Source organism: Silurus aristotelis, assembly GCF_946808225.1.
Source record: "Silurus aristotelis genome assembly, chromosome: 1".
Lineage (NCBI taxonomy): Eukaryota > Metazoa > Chordata > Actinopteri > Siluriformes > Siluridae > Silurus > Silurus aristotelis.
The window spans coordinates 21,975,532-21,999,706 of record NC_139574.1 but is presented as its reverse complement, the minus strand read 5'-3'; the positions used below and the strand labels follow the sequence as shown (position 1 = coordinate 21,999,706).

Genomic DNA, 24,175 nt, shown 5'->3' with positions numbered 1-24,175 from the left:
TTTGCCTTTTGTCTTGAGTATAATTAGCTGTAAATGTATAGTCTTTTGCTCATCACCACTCACTTCCACACCAAGACAAACACTTCCGGAAAGGGAGGGAAGCTTCACTGCAGCTCTCTGCCTGTCTGTGTGGTGCCGATCACTGTGTGCTACACTACTGAGCTGCGCACCGGAAACGCAGAGACGCAGAGGTGAGAAGGGCATTGGAACTGGACAGAGCTGCGCGCAAACAGAAACACGCATACATTCATTTATTTAAAAATTTAAAAAAAAACTTCACAAAAAGGGCACTTACTCTTGAGGAAGCAAACGCCCCCTTTGATGTCTATGTGTGCACGTGCTTGCATATATCACTAGTAAAGTCTCACTCTCCAGTGTTCTGTATTGTTTTCCCCTTTTGAGTCTGGTTCCTCTCCAGGTTTCTTCATCATAACATCTAAGGTAGTTTTTCCTTGCCACAGTCAAGCTCATCAGGCATAATATGCACACCATTCACCTTAACTTCAATTCTGTAAAGCTGCTTTGAGACAATGCCTGTTGTGAAAAGCGCTATAGAAATAAACTTGACTTGAATAAAGGGCAAAGGGTGTGCATGACATAACTCATTTACATACACTGATTCTCACAAAACTCAATTGTTCACAGATAGTTGAGAACACAATCAAGCTAATGAACAATCAAGCTAAGGTCTAAAAAGCTAAAGTTGTTATTCCCATTTTAGGCAATAAATGAAATACATTTGTGTGTGTGTGTGTGTGTGTGTGTGTGTGTGTGTGTGTGTGTGTGTGTGTGTGTGTGTATAAAAAATATATATAAAAAAAAGATTTAAACTCACAAATATGTTCCATATGTAAAAGTGCAATAATCCATGATAATTATATAATTTGAAGACAAGGTTTATATGTCTTCACATGACTCACTGTATTCAAATTTGTTGTTTTCTGATTAGTAGTGTTTCTTTCTTTCTTTCTTTCTTTCTTTCTTTCTTTCTTTCTTTCTTTCTTTCTTTCTTTCTTTCTTTTGCTTTATAAAGTTACTGTAGAAGCAAGGGAAACTAAACATTATTAGGGTAGCATTGTGTGCATGTGTAAATCATCACACATACCTATTTCAAATCTATCTAAAGATAATAAGGGCTGTGAATTGTTATCTCAAATTAGATTTCTCAGCATTATTTGCTACATGTAACTTGGGTTGCACAAGCCTTAGTTCCGGTCCAAGCCCGGATAAATGGGGAGGGTTGCGTTAGGAAGGGCATTCAGCGTAAAAAACATGTGCCAAATCAAACAAGCGGTGGGCCGCTGTGGCGACCCCTAATGGGAGAAGCCGAAAGAAAGTTTATTTGCTACATGTAACTAACAACAGTAGTAACAGTCATAGTGACAGCATCACTTTTGTCTTTCAGTTACGAATGTAAAAATGTTAACACTTTTTTCCAATGCATGTTTAATTTTTTTAAATTGCATTAGTGAAAATTATAAAATCATATAGCCATGCAATTTTGTCATTGCTAAACTGCTAATCTTTCTTTACAGCTATCTACATAAGCCTAATAGCTAACCCAATGCAACAGCAAATATTTGACAAAAAACTGGGTATATTTTGGTTATGTAAATGTGATCACGGTCTTGTTAACATCATATTAGATTGTATTATATGTAATAATGTTTGATAAATTGTATAAAAATGTACAGTATCTTTAAGAAAAGGAAAATCAGTTTGAATTATTGTAACAGTGAGGATGGGAAAATGCTTGTTCTTTGGATTTTCCTTTCATTGTCTTTCAATTCCCTTTCTTTTTGCAAAAGCACTGCAGTGGAGTTTTGCTTTAAATAGCTGAGCCCTGACAACCATCTGTGTGCATCCTACACACACACACACACACACACACACACACACACACACACACACACACACACACACACACACACACACACACACACACACACACAAACTCACATACATTCTCTCATCCTACACAGGGGTGGCAGGGTTGAGCTAGACCTAGGACAGCTGGGTGTATCCTCAAACAGGCGAGTGGGCAGGCATGCATTTGAGCTGCTCAAGATGCTGACAGCCGGCTTTTAACTGCACACGGGTACGCACACACACACACACACACACACACACACACACACACACACACACACACACACTTCTTCATTTTCTCTTTAGAAACTAATTGACCTATTTCAGATACAAAGGGTTGTCTAATGAAGGAATTCAGCAAGAACATAGAAAGATAAGGTTTACTGGTAATGATAATGAACAGTTTACATGCTCTAGAAATGAAGACTCATAACTTGACACTCTAGATCAATAGACAATCATAGAGACATTAAATCAAAGATGAATCAATATTTCGGAATTTGAAAGTTTTAAATACTCTCAGTGTGCCACTGCCTTTGCCACAGTTTGTAGACCTGGTGTCCAGGCTTTCAGAAAGAGCTCCAGGAGGCCACCATCAATTGGGTGGTGTGAGCATAAATATTAGCATGATCTCTTCCTTCTCTGTGGGTGATGGGATCAGACAGATGGAGTCCATTAGAAGAAGAGCTGTTCTGAGGACTGTAGTGAGATCATTCAATACACATCGTCTTAACACTATCAAACACACACACACACACACACACACACACACACACACACACACACACACACACACACACACACACACATACACTCACACATAAACAATTACACGTGCAAAAAAAAAATAAAAAAATCCACATCCATGAATGATCTGTCGCAACATGCATGCACTCACATTCTCAAAAAACATCCATTTACTGTATGTAGATCCAAAGGGGAATTGCACAGTCTAAAGACAAGCCGCAATCAATGGTGCATCTTCATGCTGTGCAGGAAACATATAGGCTCTCACATCCCCTTCCCCCACACAGTGATTCTCTTTCTGTCTCTGACTCTTACTTTCCCTCTCCATTTTTTTTTTTTTATCTCTGTCACTCCGTCAAACTTGAATACGATCACGTGATGGGGGTCAATCAATGATGCTGTACAGACGGAAAACATATACGGCCACTTCAACCACCACCCCACCACCATCTCCATCTCTACCACGTCTCATGATACCTTCAAATCAATAAGGCCGTTCCCTAAGGAACGCATATATAGCCAATTTCCTCTTCTCCTTATCTATCCCTATGCCATCACTCTGGCATTTTCTTATCCATCCATTCCCTCCATCTCTCAGTCAATCTCCTGTAGTGGCAGCTAATCAGATCCCCACTGTGCCTAGGCAGACAGGCATTCCTATAGGGTGGGGTTGTTCCAGGCTGCAGCTTCGCCAGGATTGACGCCTTCTCCTTCTTTCTTACACACCTCACTGTTGCCATGATCCATGGAACGCGCCGTCTTCGAGGAAGCGACAATTTGCATGTCCGCTGATACAAACACAAGAGAGAGACACCAATGCACAAATTTCATCTATATACACAAACACAAGGAAATCTCACTATAATGCTGCTGGGGTGGACACAGAAACACACACACACACACACACACACACACACACACACAGTGTATGTCTGCAGTAAGAGTGGCAGTCAGGCGTGCAGATGCAGTTGCTTTGTTGGGGGCAGGGAGTGCAACCTCACTCCACAGCTATTTAGTGAAAGCTACATTAACACAAACACACAGCAGGTTACATTAGCTTACACACAGTTTGGCTATGTGCATATTCAGACATGCAAATATTCAAATAATTTGAGAGATAGAGAGATACAGAGAGAGAGAGAGAGAGAGAGAGAGAGAGAGAGAGAGAGAGAGAGAGAGAGAGAGAGAGAGAGAGATGAACATAATTACATAGTTTTCATGAGTGCAAGAATATTTGGACAAAGAACAAAGGACAGCACACACACAAACACACATGCACATCCAAGTGGGTTACCCTCCCACACCTACCTGTCAGTCAAGTCCTTTATCAATACGAGACCCGATGGACATTGCATTTTGTGTCAATCAAAGTGAATACACAAAAGTCAGACCTCTCAAATAAAATCATCGTTACCCATCTGCCCCGGGTGCTTAACTAAAAACAATTCTGTTTTTTGTATTATTTGAGAAATTAGCTTTGAGCAGTTTGATCTATTTTCACTTGGAAGCTGCTTGTGTAATACACTTACCACCGGCGTTTTTTGCTATTTCTGTATTATCATGCAGGCACGCCTTTTTACATCAATTTTACCCATAAGTGCCACACTACGCATTGCCATTGCTTACAACAAATTACATGAGTTCATGTTTTCTGTTTGAGGTTTAATACGTCTTTAACGTAATTTGTTCTTTCCTGCAATGGGACATTAACATCTGCTATAATTAGCTAACAATTCAGTGCCGAATGAAGTGCAGTTAATAAACCTGCACCGTCACACATTCTCTCTGTCCTTGTCAGTGTTCTAGTGAATGGAAAATTATGTGAGATAAACACTTCTGCATTTTGTGCCTATACCAAGACAAAAAGCTTCATGTGGCTGCTCAGTGGACCGTTTACCTCTGTTTAAGTGCAACCAAATCATACGATTCCTTTTGAAGGAGAGGTAATTAGGGTTTTACAGCTAATTATTTCAATAAAAGTGAGCAGCTCATCAAATAAGCTGTTCTAAGGTTCGAATAGAATAGCTTTCTTTTTTACTGTCTGTGATGTGTGTGACTGTAGTGTCATGCTTGCCAGATCTGTCAGCCCACATGCACACGCACAAGCACACACCGCCTCAGCAGCTTACACACCCAGCGCGCAGACAGAGCGCACACCATCAAATCGTATGTACAGTAATATGACTGCAGCGTGCTCATTTTAGCGTGCCCCAATGACTAATGTTAATCCTTACATATTGGGCAAATAACGTTGGCTAAATCAATTTCTGGCGTGAAGGCATCCCCCTTCTCTTCTCCTCTTTTTTTTTCTCTCCTTCCTTGAATTTTAATGAAGGCGAAGTGGTAGCTCCAATCAGGGCGCAGGAAGTGGACGAAACCACTCAGAAGCAGATGGAGGGTAGCGTTGAAGGTATAGGCGCTTCAGTTACAGTTTCACTCTTCTCCTTCCCCCTCTCCTTGACTTTCTCCCATGGGTGGTACAACCTGGCAGATTACAAAACACCCCTCCCATGTGCCTCACCACTCTCTGTGCCAGGGTGAAGCGACCGATCTGATGCTTCTGAAGAGTATGGACGAGTGATTGGTGAGGGAGAGAGAGAGAGAGAGAGAGAGAGAGAGAGAGAGAGAGAGAGAGAGAGAGACAGGAAGGGAGACAGGAAGAGAGAGAGAAAGTGTGTGAGAGAGAGTGTAATAGAGAGAAAGAGATGCAAAAAGAAAGAAAAGAAAAGGCTAGTGGAAGGTAGGAGGACACAATCGACATCACTATCTGCTGAGAACATTGGGGTAAGTACCAAAAGCATGCAGACATACCCACAAACACATACATTAAATTATTTTACCTGTTCTATATCTGTGTACTTTCTAATGCATTGACACCCCTCAGGCCTTGACAACTTTCAGAACTATAGGAACATGCATGCAAGGTCTAATGCGCCTTAACAATTATACTTCATATCATAATTGGGTATTAACCTGTCAAACACTGACAAAGAATGAGGCATACTTTCTTGTACACTGTCAAAGCTGTATAGTCTGTCAATGGAGAAGTGGGTCTGAACCTACCGACCTGCAGGCCTTTTACTGCCTTCAGTCAGTTTCATGGAACATCGTGTACACTGTCCTCAAATTCTCACATAAGAAGATATAGAGTGAGAAATGGTACCAAGAGCCTAAGATCTGAGCCGCAATCACACTGGAAATGTGAACAGTGCACAAATAGATTGAGCAGCACACATTCACACACACAGTCTCAGATTCAGACAAAGATTTAGGGATGCACTGCCTCATAGCCAGCACTGAGATTTTGTCAAGGTTTTAGTAAGGAAAAAAAATGTTGTGCATCAGTGGGATTTAAAAAAAAGAAAATAAGTAGAACACCCCAAAACATTACTTTGTCAGTAAAGCAGAAGTGCTTAAGACTAATCCCATTCTTGACTTTTAATGATGAAGATTAATTCTAATGCTCTGACATGCACAGAGTGAAGTGTCTCACAGGCGTTCTCAGATTTAAGGTTAGGTGTGGTACTCTCTTGATTCTGCCCATTGTAAGTCGCACAGTGACGCCTGGAAAATAATATTTTGGAACAATCTGATTCAAGAACAAAAAACTATGTGCGACAGCACTTGACTGTAGTGTTGGTCAGTACCATTCTGAGCAATTTGGAGGTTAAATGGCAAAGAGGATAAATGGAGAGGTCTTGTTTTATTGAAAATGATTTCAATGCCAATCACCAGCTTTGCTCCCAATATAGAGGGTAATGGAGACTAGAATATTCTACTGAAGTAAAGAATTATGAGTGCAGGTGGAAAATTTTAAGTCCAGGCTAGTGCTTGATCTCTAAAGACATAGACAGATGTGCAGTTTGATTTACACACCTGTTCTGTCTGCATAGATGTGATTCATCCTCAACACAACGATGGAAGAGATATTTCACATATGATGACTTGACCATTTGGATGATTTAATCATTGATATTTTGTGCAGTTGTGCTTCTGTTTTGCATTTACAAATTGATGCATTTACAAATGTGTGTGTGTGTATAAGCATGTGATAGGGGTTTAACAGTAAGGAAAACCCATGTAGGGCAGATGTCACTCCTCTCACTACTGCATGTAAGAAATATGGCATTAAATGTATATTACACCACTGACCATACACCACTACAGCAGTACACTATGATACACCATGCCTACATGTACTCCATATTACTATAATTCTAATCTATTAAACACTACTTTAGTCCATTGTAGAACATATGAGTAAATGGGTGTTCCTGATGAACATATTTTAGTTTAAAAAATTGGTTAAGAATTCATATAACTAGTACCGTCTGGACATGCGCTTCATATACAATGACTACATATTCATAACTATTTAAAAAAATTAAATTAATCAATACAAAAATGACTACATTGTGAAGATATATGCAAACCGATCATTACAGATAACTCACTATTTACTAAAAATACAAAAAAATTACTTAAAAATTTTATTTTTTTCAAAGAAACTCAACTAGTACACACACACTAACCAGAAATCACTGAACGCATTTTTCTAATCATCATTTCATCTGTCTGTGGTCCTATTTTGCACTCTGTGTCTCTGGGTGTGGTGCCATATGTAACCAAATGCAGAGCGTTTAACCTCACATTCACCCTGAAGTGCATCAAATGTATAGCGCCTTTGGCACTGGAATTATATCAAAGCGCGTTTATTGAGAGCCAGAAAAGTCAGTAGTTGGTTTCACAGGAACAAAATGGTCTGTATTTAAATAATATTAATTGATTTTCACTGAATTGAATTAATAAATCAATAACAAGTCTATTAAAGCTCTTTATATCCATTAACATGTTGACAAGCAAAACGCAGTAGCAATACCAATAATGTGCCCAAAGTCTATGTTTAATATCGGTACATCTGATAAATGAAATTATTTAATTACATAATTGGATAAGGATCTTTGTAATGGTAAAGAAATGTCGGCAAAGGCTTCCAAATGCTTTAACATGAATCCTATATGACGCATATTGTATAGAATTTGGTACGTAATGAACAACAGAGTGCTTTCCTACACGGCACGATCACAAAATGGCCGTGGTGGAGGCGCTGTCCACAGCTGTGTGATTGACAGGGAGCTCCACGTCGTGGGTGGATTTGCTCTGTACATTGAAGTGCACGTGAAGTATGCTTGCAGAATCATTCCAGGGTCTCTTCCTTTGTTCTCCAGGGCACATCACAAAACAAAGGCAATTAGGAGGAAATGAACTAGATTTTTATGATGCTTTGTTATTGCACTCTGTAAACTGTTTTAAACCTGTGGAAAAAACTGTGTGGTTTACAGATCAAATGCATACGCACTGTGTGTGTGTGTGTGTGTGTGTGTGTGTGTGTGTGTGTGTGTGTGTGTGTGTGTGTGTGTGTGTGTGTGTAGGGGTGTGTGTGGGTGTGTGCATGGATGCATACATGCGCACAAGTGTGCATGCGTGTCTGTTATCACATCGATACCGAGATTTATGTTCAATTCATTCTAATACATTCTTGATTCTCCGTCCCCTCTTTTTATTTGGAGTGTAATATACACAAATATAGTTTGCTCAAATTGACTTCATGATTGAGTCTTTAACTAGAATTTTTTTAGTAGTTATATTTATTCATATTTATTCACAAAAATGCTTGTGAAGGTTAATCTATAAATAAACAATATGAGAAATGTACATAAAGATTTTATATTAAATAAGGAGCAGCATGTCCAATATAACATGCTCGAGATGAACCGTGAATCAGACAAATTGTATCAGACGTCAAGTCTTTACTAATCACGTACACCGATTCTTGTCAATTTTGGGATTCTGTTTTTCTATACAGGCATATTTTGTCAGATTTTCAAACAATAGCCGTCTCGACAAAAAACGCAAAATTTCCCATAGAATGGCCGAGACTGCCTCCAACATTGATCTATTCCTCCTTCACTATCTCTTTCGTTCCATCCATCATCTCGCTTCCCCTCTCACATTTTTTCCTCATTGATTGGGTTCGTATGCTGGAATTAGTCATTCATTTCCGTCTCTTAGCCCTGCCCTCTCTCTTTTTCTCCTGCTTTCTCTTTCTTCCCACCTCTCTGGTTTATAACAGCTAGATTACACGCTTACACTGTGCCACAAAATCTGCCACAAGGACAAGGACAATAGTTTATTGTTGGAACTTACTTTCAATCAAACCCATCTCTCAAGCATCTCTTACATCCATCCTCTTATCTGAAGCCTTTATTATTGTTTGGCAAAAAAAGTCAAACTTCAGATAGATTAAAAAGTCTGTTATATAATTTTCTATGGATATAACTGTTGTAGTAAATGAATAAAAACGTCATTTTCCTGTCTGTCTCATGGATTAAGACTATAAAATAGCAAAACCTCTATTCCCCATAATGGCACCATTAGGAGTTATTAATAATGCAAGGAGTGTGTATGTGATGTGAAAGTGTGTGCTTTTGAACCCTCATTATCTTTAAAAGGTCTCATAAAACACATATGTTCTATATCTGCTGCTGCTTCATGAATGTCAGGATGGTGCCTTGTAGGGTTTCCCTATACTCGTTTCCTGTTTGTAACAGCCCTCTGGCCACTTACACACACACACCTACACCTACACCTACACACACACACACACACACACACACACACACACACACACACACACACACACACACACACACACACTTACTCATAGATGCACACAAATAGATACACACACTCAGGCAAGCACGTGCATCATGTGATTGCACAGGATTCTCATCGGGATTCTTTGTCTGAACACTTGCATGCTGTCGTGTGCACATTTGTGTGTGTGTGTGTGTGTGTGTGTGTGTGCGCACTCTGTTGCTCCTGCATATCTCCACACGTACTGGGTGAGAGCTTTGTGTGGGAGGAGTTTGTGGAGAACAATGATGGGCTCTCTTGTCTGCCTGCCCATGCGTGTGTGAGAATGTTTATGGGAGCGTGAGTGTGTGTGCAGACTCCTCTATGCTAATGCTAAAGAAAGGTAAGTCTTTTTTTTGTCTCTTCATCTTGTGTGAAAGTAATAATAATATTAAATGCTGATTTATTTTCTTAACAGTAACAGTATATATTTCATTATCTTTATCCAGTGTTGTGTATATGTTTTGCATAATGTATTCATAATGGAAATTATATGTATTTTAAACAGTTAACAGCACTGCAAAACTGTTTAGGCTTGTTTTAAATATACATATTTACTTATTTAGTACAAACCTTTAATTCTGAATTAGTTATTTTGTGCTATATATCATATAATTGCTTGCAAGAACAGTTATAGTACTATATTCACAATGAATGCTGTACAATATTATAGATTTCGCAACCAACTGTCAGATTTTATTCAGAATGCTTCTCCGTAAATCAAATGATTTTTAATTCAACTATATATATATATATATATATATATATATATATATATATATATATATATATATATATATATATATATATATAAAACATCTTCAGTGCTTTGCACACATTCTATTGTACTCATCTACTGTTAGACAAGAGCTCAGGCCTTTCCCATCGCTCTTTCTGTCCTCCATGGTTCTGTCTCTCATTGTTCTTTCCTGTCTGCCACTCGCAAGGTGTCGTATCCACACTTGTCTGTTTGAACATCAAAGAAACTTGTGCATTAGAAGAGCTGTAATGGCCGGTAAATGCTGTGTCATTATTGGGATAAGGCTAATATTAGCTCTGTACCTTGTGCTAGGGACAGGAAGGATGCTCTCACATTGCTAGAGAAGGTTCCTTTTTGTTCAGCACAGTGCTTTGTTACAGGGCTAAGGATGGGGCAGAGATCTTTTTCTGAGGATACAGGGACTGTTACTGAACTTTACAGCACTATCTGTGTTTATTTTTCTTTATCCCATCATTTAGGATCAACATTTGGTTCATAATTTATTACATTGTATGCAGAATGATTTCATTTTCCTAATAGAGTCCTAAGTCAAATAAGAAAAATGTGTCGCCAAGCAGGAATAGCATGTATATCTGTGTGCCAAGTAAGACTATGGATCCTTTAGAAATGCCACAGATGCATTTTATTATGGTTAAATGCATAGTGTTGCAAAGTAAGCTAACACAAATTACAAAGCTATTTACAAAAAATACTATTTCTATTAATGTGCTGTTATATTATTATAATAATATATTACTTAAATGATTTCAAGATTTAGAAATATACCCACATGCAATTGTCAGGTTAGTTCTATAGTTTTTGTTCCAGACTAAGAAGATTAATATTTCTATGATTCTTTTCAACATTTAAATAAATAATTATTTCTGTTTGAGTTTACCTGCCCGTTACACTTGTTTTAATTCAATCATAATGTAATTAAAACTATGATAATTATTGTGAGTGGTCACTGCAGTTATTACAGTATATGTTAAATAAGGTCTTGTTAACCATGTTGGAACTGAATTAAAATTAACAAATTTGGAAAATTTGAAACATTTGAAATGTTTCTGCATTTGGTTTTTCAGTACCTGTCAGGAATATGATTGTACAGTTTGCACTAATGGAGATTCAATGCTGTGCAGCCTGATTCTTGTCACATGTACTGGTTTAAGCAAACTGCTTTACTCATTCCTGTTTAGAGCAATAACCATAGACTAAAGAAGCCTTTTCATTAGTGTTATCTGTTGAGGCCATATTGCCCATGCTTTTACTACCGCCATGAGCATTCATCTTATAAGCTGGAAGAGGACACTGCTGTATGTGGAGTCCTTTGTTCTATTCACTAGGACTTTAAACTGTGTTCATCTTCACTTTATCTGAGATCGTGTAAACGCAAAAGCCGCCATTTTCTGCCCTGAGGAATTTCGCTGCAAAGATTGGAGAAAATTCATCTAAGATTATTTTTCAAAGTGTTATCAATAATTAACACATTGGCATAATTTGGAATTGCAAGTGTAAGAGGATTAGTGCACTGTAAATTGCGTGCTATTTGCAGCAATGCTGAGTGATTTCTGATATTACAGCAGAGAATAGCTGTTACTTATTAGACAAAGGATACAAATTGTGATGTGTTCCTCAGTTAAAAACCTGCACAATTTGATCCTATGAAATGTTCAAAATATATGTGTAAGAGAGAGAGTGAGTGAGAGAGAATTTCAAGTAAAATAATTAGCTGTTGTAAAAACATTGCTCCATGTAATCCAGAAGGAAGTTCACTGCTATCTCTTAATATGTCTGCTGTGATCCTGTGAACTGAATTATCTCAAGATGCAGAACCGCTGCTCACAATGCAGCAGAAAACAATCATATTGCCTTAATACAAGACTGCCAAAAAACCTCATTCAAACAACCCCCCCCCCCCCCCCCCCCACACACACACACACAATAAAACTGTTAAGTAATGGCGGCAGCACACTTGGGGCTTGTTGCACTACTTTCGAGAGGCTTCTTGTGATAGGACGGCAACCTTCCTGCCCGTGGCCGTCGTAAATAGATTTCACGCCTCTACCTTCTCTCCAGGAGATTTTCTGCTGCCGGCACAAATTTAGTCGCAAAGTGTCAGCGATATTGCATGTGCTGCTACTCCCGCCATGCATTTTTGTTTCGTCTGTCTGACTTCAAATGATTCTAAGAGCATTAATATTGTTGTTCGTTACTCTCTTTATATGAGAAACAAAGGTAACCAATTCATGCACCTGCAAATTAAGTCTTGCTTCTATATTTTTTTGTATATCAGCCATTTTGTTGTAAAAAAATAAGTTGAGCAATAACTGCTTGAAGCATATATACTTATAGACATGCACTCACTATTTGCTATCTCTCTGAAAGCATTATCTGGTGAAGAAGAAAGTATCAAAACTTATGAATAAAATTTGAAATACTTTAATTACTGTGTGCAAAAACTAGAAAGGTCCAAAAGGTGTTTTTTTTGTTGCTGATGTTAGATTCTATTTAGACATAGGCATTGCATTAATTACTGTTATATATTTTTATGCATTTGATGATTAAGGAAATGGTGCTCCTAAGCATAATGGTATTGTAAGAAAAAGGTCTGTGTGTGTGTGTGTGTGTGTGTGTGTGTGTGTGTGTGTGTGTGTGTGTGTGTGTGTGTGTGTGTGTGTGTGTGTGTGTGTGTGTGTGTATGAAAGAACAGTTGGCCGTGTCTGCATGGCGAGCTATATTTCTGTGTGAATTTTCTACTTTTTATTTTTGGAACAGACAGCTATCAGTTGGTGTGTGCCCTGAGGCTTTACAATAATTCTGTAAAATTAATGTTTCCTTTTTGGCTGCCCCATTTTCCTATCCTAATTTTCAGGAGTTGTGGCTGATATTCTTTTATCTTAGTCCAGTTGTTTCCACTCTCCTTATAATTGACAGAATATACCGTGTAAGTGCATGTTAGTAAAGGAAGGGAAAGGAAAGCAATTAGAGTCTAAGCAGCGTATTTATTCTTATACGGGTCAAGCAGCAGGGCATTTTGTAATTCATTTATTTATTATTTAAGAATAAAACAGTGGATTTAAGAAATAAGAGAACACAAGTTGAATGCAATTGAAACATTTCAAATTTCATTTTTGTATGTGTGCACACATTTTCCTACAGATTACATAAAACAAACAACAGACTAAATACAAAGTACAATCATCTTCAGGGAAATCAGATTTATTAGAAAATGAACAGATATTAAATGATGTCTATAGTTAAATATTTTTTGCGTAGCTCTATAGTATTGTAATGTGTTGACTGTGGCAGTGTTAGACTGAGTTCTGGGTGTGTTTTGGGGTCTGTAAACCCATACCATAGGGTACATCCTACTGTGCATCCTGCCTGTGTGCTAATCTCTCTCAGCATGGCTTCTTTCACACTGAAATAATATTAATAACACATATAATATTTATTTTCTATACATATGACGACATTCTCAATCATTTTTGAATGAAGACATTTTTGCTGAAGACATCTTGATAAATGGTTTTGTTGCATAACATATTGTAAGTTGATGACAGGTTAACAGTTAGGAATAGTGATGGAGTTAACTTGCCTTTGTGCTTTATAATTTCATATGACGTGAGGAACTTAACTAAAAAAAAAGCATTTTGTTTCTGGCATTCATTTTAATAAAAGGATTTTTTTTCTTTAATTTTATAATAGTATTTCAAACAATGAAATATATATAAATGTAAATATATATATATAAATATATATATATATATATATATATATATATATATATATATATATATATATATATATATATATATATATATATATATATATATATATACATTTGACAATTTTCTATTTGAAAACAGTACTCCTGCTATAGTTTTTGCTTTTTACACTTTTGGCATTAGCTCAAATAGCTTCATGAGGGACCTTCACCCAGGAGACATTCATAAAACTCTAAATAGGCCAAGCACTTTAATTTTAAGTAGAAAATTCTTAAAAGAAGTAAAAAAAATATATACACACACACACACACACACACACATATATATATATATATATATATATATATATATATATATATATATATATATATATATATATATATATTCCAGATAAGTTGTTCAGATAGATAGATAGATAGATAGATAGATAGATAGATAGATAGATAGATAGATAGATAGATAGATAGATAGATAGATAGATAGATAGATAGATAGATAGATAGGTAGGTAGGTAAGTAGGTAGGTAGGTAGGTAGGTAGGTAGGTAGGTAGGTAGGTAGGTAGGTAGGTAGGTAGATAATATCCAGATGAATTGTACATTTAATCCTTCAAGGGTAGGTCTGATCAGTCCGGGTTAAAAAAAATGATTTAAGCTATAGTTTTCAGCTCTCCTTCACAAATCTATTAGTCATGACTAAATCTGTCCATAACAGGACAAAATAAGCAAGGTTAGAAAAACAGCCGATTTTTTTTTTTTTGTCTAATCAATGAGCATAATCATACAGCCAACATGTGATAATGAGCTCAGGCACTGACCGCTTGATTAATGACACTATTATCTGTGTGAAAGGAACCTGCTTGCTGTCCACCCATTGGCACACTGAGAAAAGTAGCGCTGCAGCACTCAAATACCTCTCAGTGACTCATCTCTTCTCTTTTGCCTTATTAATCAGCTTTCTTTCTCCATGTCTCTCTGTCTTTCTCCTTCTCCAATGTTTCGCGGATTTCTCAAGCTTTACAACAAAGATTTATTCAGTGGTCTTTGTTTATCGTGTGTTTGTGAGTGTGTGTGTGTGTGTGTGTGTGTGTGTGTGTGTGTGTGTGTGTGTGTGTGTGTGTGTGTAGGTGCCTTCGATTCTTAAATCATTTTTAAATGATTTGCTAATAAAATGGATAAGAATAGAAGAGAATTATGTACTAGGCGAACTTATAAATTCCTTCTTATTTCAATTTGCAGTAAAATGTTTAGTGATATAAGAAATGAGCTCAGAAAAGTATTTTTTTTTTTATTCACTTTTTTTTTTCTCTCTATAGTGACACAAGGAGATGCTGGTCCTGTACTGATGTAATATGCTACCAACAGCTGTTTGTATGGTAAGTTGGGAAGAAAAAGACATTGCAACCCTTTTTAACGTTTTATTGATTAATAGTATAATTTACTCTCACTATAATGGAAAATAATATACAGGATTTCCCTTGAATCCAGAATATGGGAAAAATTCTCAGTGTAATATGTACTCAAAAATCAGATTGTTTCTACTGATGTAAAACAGTTTCATGTCACAAATGTTCAACATTCCTCCTTTTCTGTGTGCTTTTTAAAATGTAATTTGATTTCCTATGAGAAGAATTATTTGCATTTGTTTGTCTTTGTCCTAATCTGTAAAAATATGAAAATATACAATAACTCATTTATGCTAGACTATTATAAATAAACCTTTATAATAAAATGTATATATACGTTTTATTTTTGACTTTTTATGTAAATTTATCCTCACACTATTTTAGAAGTAAAACTGTGATAAATGTGAACTATAGATTAAATGACAAACTGCTTTATTAAATTTAGTTTCTTTTATTGGAAAAAATTTTTATTTATTTTTTTCATGAATAACGGTTTAACATTAATCTTTAGAAAATATAAATTAAATAAGATCCGGTTTAATTTTTCACAAGATGCAGATCCTCTTACAATCTCGTATATTATGTATGTACTGTCTATGATTTATGAAATTGCAGCATAATGCTTTAAAACTTCACAAACAAACAATTTTAAAAATGTGCTTCTGTTGTGGAAAATGTGTTTCTAAAAGAAAAAAACAATATATGATGATATTTAAAATGTCCTGATGTGTAAAACACAAAGATACATTTCATGGCTTCATAGGAGTGTTAGTAATACAACACCTATAAGAATCATGTACATAATATTAATCATAATATTACTAAAAATAACTCGTCATTTAAAAAAGATTGTTTAAATGAAATTTGTCGAATATATATTTTGTAGAATATCTACTTCACATGCAGTTCATGAGTTATTTTGCTCTTATCACTCTTTTTTTTTATTACCACTTCAACACAGTGTACAGCAGCCGTTTACTCTGTTAAAGACTGTTGTATTTTTCTTTCTTCTCTTTGTGTAGCATGACAGACAGAAGAGTGGCCACGTGTCCATTGTGTGTGTGTGAGAGAGAGAAAGAGGGAAAAAGAATGAGAGAGAGAGAAAGAGAATGAATGGTAGGTCAGTCCTAGCCTGCCAATATCTCTTTTCAAGAAACCAGCACACTGACGATGTGCCTTTCTTTCTTTCTTTCTTTCTTTCTTTCTTTCTTTCTTTCTTTCTTTCTTTCTTTCTTTCTTTCTTTCTTTCTTTCTTTCTTTCTTTCTTTCTTTCTTTCTTTCTTTCTTTCTTTCTTTCTTTTATTAATTTCTCTTTGATTCTCTTTCATTCTTAAACCAACTTGCTCTCTTGCTCTCCTTATCTTTCCTAAATTCACACTTAAATGATCCAAATTCATCCTGAGCCTTTTAGTCCTTCCCAAACCCCCTGCTTTTATTGACTAGGCATGCTTTTCCACTGCCACTGGAAGTTAATGTAAATATTTCTTTAAAAACACTGGTAGCCTTAACAGGACATTTATCACTAACCATATGCTTGGTTTAAGTGTTTGGAAATAATAAAGATTCGTATGTGCTGCTGTGGTTACTAATTAAACCCCTATTTGCTTTAATATTATGTCTATAATAATTCATTATAGAAGAGTAATATTTAACTCACGGCTTTTTTCTATGACATTTCGTTCTATTCACATTGCACTTATTTAATGTTTATGTATGGTTCAAAGTTATACGTCTAATCCAATTTTATAAAGTACATTAAAAAGGTTTTCTATGTTGCTCTGCATAAATAAAAATCAATTTTATGTATTGTTACACTTTCATACCTACCCAATATTTTAGGTGCTTTGACAAACATTTAAATGTTAAAGTATCGTTTACCTTGATTGCCAAATGTGTAATAAATGGTGGAAGCGAGCGATCCGATTATCATACATTTAGCACTCCATTGGATGCGATAATTGTTAATCATTACATATAAGTTAATGATGTGTGTGGTGTTGAGGTTTAATTGAACACTATGTACACAGCTTTTACATGACTGCTTCTTACCAATCCTTCTCCAGCCTCCAATCAGTCTGTATGGATGATATAATTTAATATGCAGCTTCAGACAGACAAGTCTGTTTCTTTTTCCCCTGCTGCTTCTGCTGCATCTGATGATGATGATGATGATGACTATGATGATGATGATGGTGGGCATGAAGGGTGGAGGCACTGCAGAATGACTTGCATTTTGTGGAGCCCACAGGGAAAGACATAATCTTAGTAGGGCTAATTAAGAAACGTAGAGTTTTAATGGACTTCCTAATGCATCGCTGCTGCTTGCTCTTTCGTTTGACGGACAGTGTAAAGCTTGAAAACTGCATTTTAGCCCTGGATCAATATGCTAAATGCAGCAGGAGCTCTAACAAATAATAGCTTATTTGGGCTCCCGATTAATGTTGCAATGTTTTTCTTTATTTCAGCTGTTTCATAAGGATTGGACTTAATTGTGTGGGAAGCTCCAAGTCAATCAATCCTGATCCTTGAATTGTTTGCGTTTTGTGTGATCCAGTGTGTTTCTCTCTTTCTCCGACATTTAACAACTTTCTGTCCTGCCCACCTGATATTTTTGTGTCATTTTCATTTCATCACCTCTGTTGTCTTTTCTTCCTTTTCCCTACTCTCTTCACTCCTTTCTACCGGTATGGTGTTTGTCTTTTTCAGGATGTACGGAGTCACGAGTTTTGAGCTTAAAAGAAAAGAGACCTTGCTTTCTCTTTTTCTCTTTCTCTCCTTCTCTCTATCACTGCTGCAGTGCCACGCCTGCCAAACACATACAAATACTCAGGTTCAGAGCACACTAGGCTGCTCGACGCTCAGAGAAATGGCGCGTGTATAAGATAAAGCACATGCAGCTACTCCTCCTCATAACTGTGTACTCATAATAAAGGTTGAAACAGTGATGCCGAATTTTATATTTCACACTCATTTATATTTCTACAGATAATCACAACATAAGCCAAAAATGGAAAAAAGCCTTATTGTTCCTGCAGGCCATGTAGGCTGCAACAGTTATAAGATTAATTGTACTTGGGAAGATGATGGATGTGCCTTTTAGTTGATAAAGCTTCCTTTTTTATTTAAAACTTTTGGAATTGAAGAGACAATGAGAAACAGAAAGGGGGGGGGGTGAGAGAGAGAGAGAGAGAGAGAGAGAGAGAGAGAGAGAGAGAGAGAGAGAGAGAGAGAGAGAGAGAGATTATAATGATGATTTTTTTTTTTTTTTTTTTGTGATACAATCACTCTGTAAACAGACATTCGGAAGGGACCATAACTGTTGGCCATGTGTTCGCTGACAGCCTAGAGACCACAGGGCCTGCTTGCATGTGTGGAGTGTTCGTGTGTGTGTGTGTGTGTGTGTGTGTGTGTGTGTGTGTGTGTGTGTGTGTGTGTGTGTGTAAGCGTTTGCTCACAGAGGAACTGGTGCAGTCTGATTCAGACCAGTAGCTCGTCACGAGGCTCCTCTGGTCCTTAATGAGCAAATTGCCTTCTGCTGTAATATAGAAGAATCCTTATAGACATGAGAAAAAAAATTCATCCTCTTTTTATATTTTACATTCATTCTAATGCATTCTGTTTGTAAAGTGATTTTTATTTATTTATTTACATTCTTACTGCTTATTTTCCATAGTCAATTTATAAATGAAAATTAGCAATGAAGGACTGTGTTAAATGTTATACTAATATAGTTTTATCATTTTTTTCCCACCATCTTTTTAGTTCTTCACTTCACCAGAAGTCACATAAGCCTAGAGGTGAGTATTTCCCTTTATAAATTTAGCTAGTTTAAAAACTTTAATCTCTCAATTTACAATTTTCACGGTATCACCTTGCATAAGATTCATTAATCATGTATATGTTTACTATGTATTTATTACAGTCTTGATTAATGAGTAACAGGTCACTATTAACCACTGATTAGCCCTATATCTGAACCAGACTACAATTATATGCAGGTTTTTTTTTTTTTTTTTCTGTCACTTCTGAAATTCACCTTTGGCAGCTGCAGCAAGTTTGATAAGAAATTCTGCTCTACCTCTAAGTCGCTCTGCTTGCAAATGACCACAATCTCAATCTTTACACACACAAGCCTACACACAGATTTGTACACATGCACATACACTTATACCAACTTGTGATTATATAAAGTATTTAGGGTGTGTACCTGAATTTACAGTAATCCTACTTTGCATTTTGATGTATTGTGTATGTTGAGTCTGCAGCATCTCAGTTCAAAATGTTCATATCCATCATACAATCTTGCTTTTTTCCATTCTTTCTTTTTTTGGTTGCGGCCATATGATTGATCCGAACGTCTGATTTCCACTGGGATACCAAAAGCTGTTTTTAGATGCTAGGCGAAGACTTTTTGCTCACTGAGTGCAGCTGTCTGATGCACCCAGGAGATATTTGCTGCTCCATCAGCTGTCAGTACAGCACTCTACCTGAGACTTACCAAACAGTCTAGCCAGACAATTCTCTGTTTCTGCAAAAAACATTTTCCAGCTGCTATCTAGAGCTTTTGCTATGTAGGCATTTAGACCACAAAGAAATTACAGCCTACAAATGAGTAAAAAAAAAACAAAGACATGTTTTGTCAAGAATATGCCTTTACTACCTAGTCAGGTAAATACCTATAAAACTGGTCTTCACTAGTACAAATTGTCCAAATATTTTAGAAACTTATTGTGTATATGCGTTTTTATATATATTCTCAAACCTATTGCAGTATTTAAAATATTTAACTATATGTAAAGTAATTATTATAAAAAAAATAATAATAGCATGTCCAGGACAATGAATTGCTCACTGTCTGTGTGAAGGAACACCTTCAACAGCATTCTGTTTGAACAAAGAAACTTGCCTGTCTCATGACATGTACAGTGAGGAAGAGAAGAATCAAAGAACATTGATCCATCACAAAGCTGTCAGAGAAGCAGCTGGTTTTTCACCAGGAAGCCGCCACAGCCCATTCAGTCAGCCGAACTCACAGAGCTGCACAGATTTCCTGTTAGAAACATGAAATGTCTAACCACAGAAATGCCATGGGCTGTTTTCTGCATTATCTATAAAAGCTATCAACTAAATAGTAAGAACGTCGGAAATTAAGCTGAAACAGTGGCCTTTTGGATAAGCAAAGGCAAACACATATGACACAAATGTATCAGATATTTGGCTTATAAACTTGCATGTATTTTCACCGTTGCTGCAGCACAATATGGTGGCATTCGCTGTCTGAAGGGCATGGGCAAGCATCCAAGATCGCCCCGCTCACCTCTCACACCTTCTAATTGAACTAATAAATAGAGGTTCAGAAGTACAAAAGTCTTTGTGCGCTGTCACAATTAGGAGGAACAGGAAGGGCAGCCCAGTTTATGAAACAGGATTAAAGAGAAATATATTACCTGTACATCATAGGCAGTTGTGATATGATCAAGTGTGCAGGAATTAATAGGGATTAAGCTGCTGGGGTTAAAGATGAGGCAGGCAAATAGCACGATAATTGAGTGGCAGAAAGTAGGTGCACTATATTAGTTGAACTTGCAAATATCATTTACCTTAAATTGAAAGAAAAAAGTAACTGCTTATTTTCCATATCATGCATGTGACTACAGAATACATGCATGCAAATAGTCTACTGAAAGAACTTACACAGCCACTTCGCAAAATAATTAATCATGTCTAACAAGTGTTCAGCTTTGTGACAAGTGCATGTCTATGAATCACAGCTCTCTCCTGAACATCCCTTGAAAGTAAGAATGTCATTAATAAAAAAACAGACAGAGATCATGGATTAGTTGTTTGTATTACTCAATAAAAGTGATTCAGCCCCTCTGAGTCAGTAGAAATAATGGAGGAATGAAGTCAGTGTTAGCTCAGAGATCATGCACTCATCTGTGCAGAGATGTTAGTCTGACCTCAATAGTCATGCTGTCAGAGAAAAGACCACAGCTGCTGCAGCACCCAGTTATCTGCCCTTAGCTGCATATACCCAAACATTTGAAAACACTTGTAAAGGTTACATGTAGGAATGGCACTTTTCAATACCTGTGTTTCAGTAGAAAATGTGTGATCGGATTTTGTAAAATAAAAAATAAAAAAATAAGAACAAATCCAATTCAATTGTGCAACAATTTTAGCTTGAAATGTCACAGAATTGGTTTTAGCACAATGTATCATAACCTCATGTACTATAGTAGAGATTTATTGTCATTTTCTTCAGAGACCCTCTCTAAGTATAGAGTAGAATGACATACTGCACTCCAATGTGCAATATATTATTTAGAAGTGACAACAGTGCTAAACAAGATCATTACCAGACAATATGGAGTGCAAATTAGGAGAACAGGTCCACTGAAAATAACAGTAAGCACCTCATATACCACAAAAACAGTAAGCAGCTACTACTGCAAAATTATAATTCATTAATTTTTTTAAGTTCATTAAAATGTTGCACATATTTGCACTTTTTTGTCCTTGTTTGTCTGTTTTCCGGGTTTTTTTTTGCATGTATGTTTTTTGTTTGTTTTTGGTTTCTGTAAGATTTTTTATAGGATTGGATGGCCATCTTAAGTAAAGTGACCCATTTTAAAGTGTAGTTTAATCACTAAAAGCTGTTAATGAAGATTCTGTATTGGTGCTTGTTCCAGAAAAGAAAATGATCTGATCTAATCTGATGTAATCTAATCTGATGTGTGTTTCTGATTGACAGGTGAGTGGGTGCTGTTTTCTAAGGACACAGGCAGGATAAGCGCAGTGGACAGAGCTGTATGGTGGGGCGGGTCAGCTGGTGTTGTGAATCAGGCCGCCATAATGAGTGGGCACGGCTTCTTCATAACACCAGGGTCACACCCTACCACACTCAGCACCTGCCAGCGCACATCACACATATCCACACAGACATGCACAGAGAAACACACTGACCTCAACTGTACCAACTGACATCACAAAACAATGGAAGGAATCAGACTATCTGCGCTGCATTAATATGTCTGATATCCATTAAACTACATAATAGTAGCAGTGCAAAAAAAAAAAAAAGGTTTTGTGGATTAAAAAAACGCATCCAATTTTATTAAATATACTTTTAATATGTTTGATATATAGATGTTTTGCGAATATGAACTAAAAAATGTGTATGTTTTTTACTAGGTCTGAACTTATTTGCATAAAACAGAAAACCATGTTTAATGAGTCTTGTTATTCCTCTGTTATCCTTAGATATTTTGCTTCTGGTGAGGTCTCAGCATGCTGAATTTATTTAGTTGCTTTCTTAAAGGACAGCCTGTTCTATTGTAAATATGTGTACATAACGTTATAGAGACAGATTGAGTGAGTATTTGCAGTTTTTATTGCAGGGTTTATGTAAGCATTAATAAAATGTAACTGTACAGGGCTACTGTTAAGTGTTTATGATTTGACAGGTTTTAAAATTAACAACAAACATTAATCAACAAACATCACTGATTAACTTTTTTCCAAACAATTCGGAAATCTCGCACTACAACTGTCAATCCACCACTTACAAAAATATCTGTATGTCTGTCTGTCTGTATCACTAATAACAGCAGCAGACAGCAGTTGATCAAAGGCTCTGCTTCCTATTTAATCAATGAAGTTGCTATTTTAATACTTCAGCACTTGACAGTAAATTTTTCAGAAGGCTATTTGCACACAACCAAAAAAAGAAAACATGCCCAATTTTGGTTGAACTCTTGAAAACCTATGTGAATTTTCTATTAATATATACAGAAGATATTTAACTAGCAGCAAACAGCTGGGAAACACTACAGTAGAACCCAGTGTTAAGTGTTATTTCATTCAGTTATTCATCTTTACCGATTGCTGTTTTGGCTTCTAAAGCAAAAAAATCTCAGGAAACCTGGCTATAAGCATACAGTCTGGATGGGTTGCACAGTCCATCGCAGGGAGCCACCCACACATGCACACACACACACACACACACACACACACACACACACACACACACACACACTAGGGGGGATGGCACAATCTCTCCTCTTATCAATCACAGTGTAACAAACTAATCATGGGCATCTGTAAGCTCATGCATGTAAACGATTCCTCTGCAAGTGTTTCTTACTTGTGATGTAGCATAAGTATTTGAAAAGATACAGCTGGTTGAATTCATGTGACTCATATGAAGCATGTGATAGCCTTTACCCTCACTGGTTGCTAGCTGGCATATGATAAGGAAGATTTACTGGTAGGTGGGAAATGACCACATTAGTAATAAAGTCAGTGGGGGGAAAATCCAAAAGAAAATGAAACAAAACACACACATACATACAGAGAGCATAGACAGTAACCTTCTGGTGAAACTTTGAACCTTCTGTGCCACAATGCCACCCTCCAGCATAAGTGATTAATAAAAAAAACATTTTATTATATACTCATCCAATGGTGTGACATGATATTTGTTGGATTTCAGAGAATATAGATAACTCCTAGCTTCCCAGCATTAGGGCTTCTCTATACTTCAGTCTCTTCATCCACAAGTAAACAAATTAATTATGACGTGTTGCATATTCCAGTTTATGCAGACTATATTCCAAAATAGCACTATTCCAGAATATCACTATCTAAACAGTCTAAACCTACTGAAGTCAGTGAGGGTGTGTTACTTTTATTAAATGACACTAATCACATTTAAAAAATACGTAAATATATATTATTTATATCTCTTAATTAGTTATTTTGAAATACTCACTGAACAGTTTAGGAACCTCTGTACACATTCTTGCAATTATTAATAATCATCCAGTCATTCAGCAGCAGTGTAATGCATAAACTCAAGCAGATATGGGTCAGCAGCTTCACATCGAATTTGACTGTGGCATGATTGTTTTTGCCAAACAGGCTTATCTGAGTAATACTCTAACTCCTGATTTTCACACATTTGGTAT

At 36.5% G+C, this 24,175-nt stretch overlaps 1 long non-coding RNA gene across 1 annotated transcript; it reads left to right on the top strand.

The window, feature by feature from the left end:
* Nucleotides 1-5,105: 5,105 nt before the first annotated feature.
* On the top strand, nt 5,106-22,434 carry LOC310732280. The gene is made up of 3 exons (XR_014535434.1): nt 5,106-5,400; nt 15,117-15,176; nt 18,969-22,434. It is a non-coding gene; the product is annotated as an uncharacterized lncRNA (long non-coding RNA).
* Nucleotides 22,435-24,175: the final 1,741 nt, after the last annotated feature.